We start from the raw sequence: 6,020 nt of genomic DNA on the forward strand, positions 1-6,020 counted from the left end.
GGGAGCCCCCTCAGGCCCCCTGTCTGTCCCCGCACAGAGTCAGGGCTGCCGGCTGGGCTCCCAGGGGCTGCGCGGTAGTGCGGGGATCCCCAGGCGACCCTTCCCTCTGGCGGCAGGACATCGCCAGCCAGCTAGGTCCCTGCCGCTGCCGCCGCCGCCGCTGCTCTGCTTCCTCCTCCTCCTCCTCCTCCTCCTCCTCCTCCTCCTCCTCCTCCTCCTCCTCCTCCTCCTGCTCTTCCTCCTCCTCCTTCTCCTGCTCCTCCTCCCCATCCTCCCCCTCCTCTTCCCTCTCCTGCTCCTCTCCGCTCTCTTCCTCCATTTCCTTCTCCTCCTACTCTCTTCTCGGTATTCTTCCTGCTCCCATTAATTCTCCTGCTCTTTGTATTTCTCTTCTTCCTCCTCTTTCTTGTCTGCCTCCTCTTCATTCTCCTGCTCTTCTTCTTGCTCCTCCTGCTCCTCCTCCTGCTCCTCTCCCTCCTCCTTGTCCTCCTCCACTTCTCCCTGGTCCTCCAAATCCAACGTTCTCCTCCTGCCTCCTGGAGGATGCAGTGCTAAAAGGGATCAGCTTGGACTGGTGGCCTGGGAGCACATTCGCCCCCGCCAATCGGATCCCGGTCGTCAGAGCTTGAAGTCACTGTGCTTAGGCATCCTGCAGCCGCAGGTACATCTGCCGCCAGGACTCCTGCTCCTCTGGCTTTTGGTCTTTGAAGTCTCTGTGACAATGAAGTTTCCATAAATGATCTGTCTTTTCAGCCAGGCCCAGATTGCAGGACTCTATGCGACGCAGCTCATGAGGTGGGCACTTCTCCAACACGGGTCAAAGGACACAATCGGGGATGAAGCTCACGTCGTAGATGGTGTCCAGGTTGTCGGAGTTCACCTGGCTGATGTCATTCACATATATAGGCCTATTTTTTATGTATTTTGTTTGTTTTATTTTTTGCTTCTTTTGCTCTGTAACATAGTCCAAGGTTTGGGTTTTTATAGTAGTATTCCCTGGGCAAAACAGATAGGTTATTCCAAGGAATAGCATTGGAAATGTAAATACACAAAAAGACTTAGGAATTGGAAAGGGAATGGAGAGGTGCAGCATGAGCTCAAGTGCTAATGTCCTGAATGTGAGGCATAAGAAGAAATGGAGTCTTTGGGGAACCCACAGGTCACAGAATGAACAGCATTAAGTCATAGACAATGACCTCGTCTCATGTGTTTTTCAGTTCAGCGAGTTCTTGTCACCTTCAAGGCTTAACTTGAACAGAACAAATCAATGTCCAGTTTTTTCATCAGGCTCTTCGACATTTCTTATTTTTATCAGTGTATATTTTCAGTACATGATAATTATGTGCCACATGGGAAATTGGCATATGTACATAACACATCTTAATTCTCTTTTCATCTCCTTCCCCTCCCCTGTGTTCCCTCAATCAAATTTCTTGATCCTCTTGCCTTTTGCACTTTATATTTGTGTAGCTCTCTCCTCTGGTGGTCTTTGAAGTTATCAAGACATTTACATGCAATGACCATCAAAGAGTAAGTATATTCTATAACAGAATTGTTTCATTAATATATACACATTATGAAAAACTCTCTCTTTTTACTTTAATTAGCACATTTTAATTGTATTCATTTATGGGGTACAGTGTAATATTTCAGTGTGTATGTACAATATGGCATAATCTAATCAGAACAAGTACCATACCCATCCTCTCAGATATTTATTGTTTTGTAAATACCACAATACTTTATTTCCAGATATCTTGAAATATACAGTATTTTGCTGTTAACTATAGCTACTTTACAGTGTTATAAAACACTAGAACTTAGCCAATCAACTGTATTTTTACCTTGTCACCAACCTCTCTCTAATTTCTCTCCTAACATTTTTCAGCTTCTAGGTATGACTATTTTCCCTGCTTTTACATATGAGTCAGAATGCAAGATTTTTATTTCTATGTCTGGTTTATTTCACTTAACTTAATGTCCTCTAAGATTACACCACTATTCCCAATAGCCAAGCTATTAAGTCGACCCAGGTGTCAATAAATGGTTGAATGGATACAGAAAATATGGTCTACTGACACAATAGAATGTTATTTAGCCATTAAAAACAATAAAACCTTATTACTTGTGGGATGTAGTTATCTGTGACCTTATGCAGATTTTTTATGTGCATGACATGTTAAAATACTTCTAAAGTTTCTGTGACAACACTGTATACAGTTATGGAGAACATTTAACTGCAAGTAATAGAAAGATAACCAAGCAATAGAAAGTAAACCAAAATAGTGAATAAAACAAATTCAGACTTTATTCATTCATACATGACAAGTCTGGAGTTAAGGAATTCAAGGCTATGCCATCCTTAAGGACTTGGTCTCTCATTTCATTTTTTTCTGCATCATCTCCCCGAGTGTGTGTGTTTCATCCTCACTGCTACATATTAACTGCTTCACCAAGAGATACTGAATTCATGTTCCAGGCATGAAGACTGGGATCAGAATCAAAGATGGAGTATGAAGAAAAATTCCTCATGGGTCTTTCAAAAAATAAACTGTCAAATGATTTATAACACACATGCAAACACATACACAAACAATACTGGCAATATGTAATGGAAAGTAACACTTGTGCATTGTTGGTGAGAGTTTAAGTTAGTACAATCACTATGAAAAGCAGTGTGGGATTCGTCAAAAAATTAAAAACAGAAATTTCGTTTGACCCACTTGTAGCTCTTCTGGGCATATTCCTAAAAGAGTTAGAGACATCATACTAGTGATACATGCATGCCTGTGCTTATAACAGTGTAATTCACAACAGCCAAGCTCTAAAACAGCCTTGATGCTCATCAATAGATGAATAAATGAAGAAAATATTATATATATACACACAATGGAAATATATATATATAATGGAAATATATATAATGGAAAGATATTCAGCCATAAAGAAGAAGGAAATCATGTCATTTTCAGGAAAATTGGTAGAACTTGAGAACATAACATTAAGTGAAATAAGTCAGACACAAAATGTAAATACACCATGGTTTCTTTTGTGTAAAACCCTAATACCTAAAGAAATGAAAAAGTAAAATAAAGGAGAAGATGAAAAGATATTTTAGTCATCTTTTGTACCAGGAAAAATGAACACCACATTCTATTTTCAAAATATAAACTTTGGTTTGTTTTTTCATGTAATGTATCATAATACTGTAATTATCTAACCACTATAAAATTAGTTAAAATACAATTAGATGTGTAAATAAAACAGAAAGATCACAAACAATCTAGACATATAAAAGGCTACTGTAGTTTAAACACTGAAATCCTTGGATAAAAGAAATCTTTTGAAATAAATGATGCTTAGTTATCTGTTGGAAGTAAAATAAAGTTAAATTGGGGTAATATTATACCCATAGTAAATTGAATTTGGAGGAATGTGTTACAATAGGATAAGACTCCTGCAAGTATTTATAGATTAACCCACTGAGCATAAAGAGATGGAAGAAACAAAAAGTAGAATTGAGAATATATACTTTACTCCATCTGAAATGTGTATCCTTCACAACATCATGATATGAAAGTAAGTCACATGCTTAAATATATATCCCACATGTTGTTTCTCATGCATGAATTACCAGAAAGTCAATTGGAATGTACAATAGTGCTTACTAGAGGATAGGAAGGATGTTGAGAAGGGATGATGGTGGGAGGTTGGAGATCAAATGCCCGGAAGGAATTAATACTCTTTTTCAATAGAAAAATGGAGTGACTAGTTCACAATAACCTACTGTATATTTTTCAGTAAGTAGAAAGGAGATCAAAGTCTCCAAATAAAAAAAAAACAATCATATGATGATAGAAACCTGAATCTTCATCATTTGATCAGTACTTATTATATGAGAATATTGAAATGTTACACTGTACTCCATAGCTATGTACAATTATTAAATTTTAATTAAAATTATTTTTTAAAGTGGAGGGCCAAGGATTTACCTAAGCATGTCATGCCTGCCTGTCAAGCACAAGGTCCTGAGTTCAAACCCCAGTGGCCCCCAAAAAAAGGAAAAAAAGGAAAGGGAAATATTAATTTCCCTTATTTGGTCAGTATATGCTGTATATAAATATCACATATTATACCATACCCCATGAATGGGTAAAATTAAGATAAATTTTTAAAAAACTATCTTTTAAATATACATGTCAAAAACATTTTTAACAAAAAAACAACTTAAAAGCTTGGGAGAATCATATAATATACTGTGTATTGAGGAAATCTGCCTCACTGTAATAACCATTTTACTAGCTATACATATGTCATAACATTGTAAACCTTAAAAATATAAAATAAATGTTATCTTAAAATTAAGTTTAGATAAACATAGTAAAATAGACATACATATTATTTCAAGCCAATCAGAACAGTAAAATACTTAAGAAAAATGATCAAATATATGAACCATTGATTTAGAAGAACAAGTACAGTTGACTCATAAACTTCAAAATGTTCTCAGCTTCATAGCTTTCATAGGAAAAACAAATTAAAATAGTAAGAGAAATTTAATAAATCTTGCTTTGGCATATTCATTTCTAACTGCAATACCCAGACACAGAACATTTCTTTCTTGAAAAAAATCAAGAATAGAAGTTTATGTCACAAAGTTTTTACTTCTTTTGAACTTTAACTTTTATTATCACAAGCTTCCATATAGGCAACCTAACATCAGTCCATGGGTTTAAGCCTCTTCAGTGTATCTGTGACCTCACAGTAGTTACCTAGTTACCATAACCTCTTAATTCCTCATAAATGGTACTTAAGACCCTTAAATGACATAATGTATATGATCCGGTTCAACAATACTGGGTAATAACAAGTATAGTCATTTAGATTTAATTTAATTTTATTAACATGGAATATTTACGTGCATTAATGGGGTTCAATATGGTATTTCTGTGCATATGTACAGAATGTACTAACCAAATCAGCCTGGTTAGCATTTCCTTCCCTTAGCATTATTTTGTCTTGTATTCTTTGAAATCCTAAGTGTTAGGTCTTCATAAAATATATAACAACAATAGGGATCTGTAACCCTCCCTACCACTGTGCTGAGAAAAACCATAATTTACACCTTCTGTCTATGTTTTGGTAGCTGTTTTATACTTCTGCATCTTTTATCCTTCACAGAATGTAGGAATCACTATTCTACATCCACATATACTTTTATGTTACTGTCCACGAAGGAGACCAAATATGTAGTAATTGATTTTCTGTGTCTGGCTTATTTCATGTAATATAATGTCCAGGAATATCTGTGTACAAATAACAGAATTGCATTGGTTTCTGTGGCTGAATAATATTCCATTGTGTACATACACCACACTTTCTTTTTCCATTTTTTGTGGCAAAGTGGATCAGATCGATGCTATAGCCAAGTGTTTCAACTTTCAGGCATAGCCAAGTGTTACAGCTTAGCGTTACAGTGGAGTGCCAAAGCTCTGAGGCACAGCTGACAGTTACAGTTCAGTGCCCCAGCTACTGTAATTTGAAGACTCAAGAATCCAATGGCCACTCAAAAAGTGGAGAAAAACCTTTCATTATGCAGGTGGGCTCACTAGAGTTCACATTCTGAAGTCTGAGCACTTGAGTAGAAAAGGGAGCCTCCTTATATAGGGGTCTACTGGGAAGGTGAGCATGCTAAGACAAACAAGGGAGGGGAGGTACAGAACATTCCTGAAAGGCATAGTGGGTGAGTATGCTTACAGAAGCAAGAGAACAGAGGCACAGAACATTCCTGAGAGGGGCAGAGCTAACAGAAAATTACTGAGAGGTCACGAAGTTCAAACTGTTTCAAAACATTTTGATACATTGGGTAGGATCTGCCCAGAAGAACAAATTGTTAAATTTCTCTAAAAAATATATTCTGTGGGAGAAAAAAAACCCCAAAAACCCCATGGAGGCAAGGCCAGAGACTGTCTTATTGGATAAGTATGCTTTTAAATTCAGCCCTTTAAAATGTTTCCAGA

The sequence above is a fragment of the Heterocephalus glaber genome, unplaced genomic scaffold, assembly GCF_053883595.1.
Source record: "Heterocephalus glaber isolate CG9 unplaced genomic scaffold, H.glaber_assembly_v1.0 deba00001672, whole genome shotgun sequence".
Taxonomy (NCBI): domain Eukaryota; kingdom Metazoa; phylum Chordata; class Mammalia; order Rodentia; family Bathyergidae; genus Heterocephalus; species Heterocephalus glaber.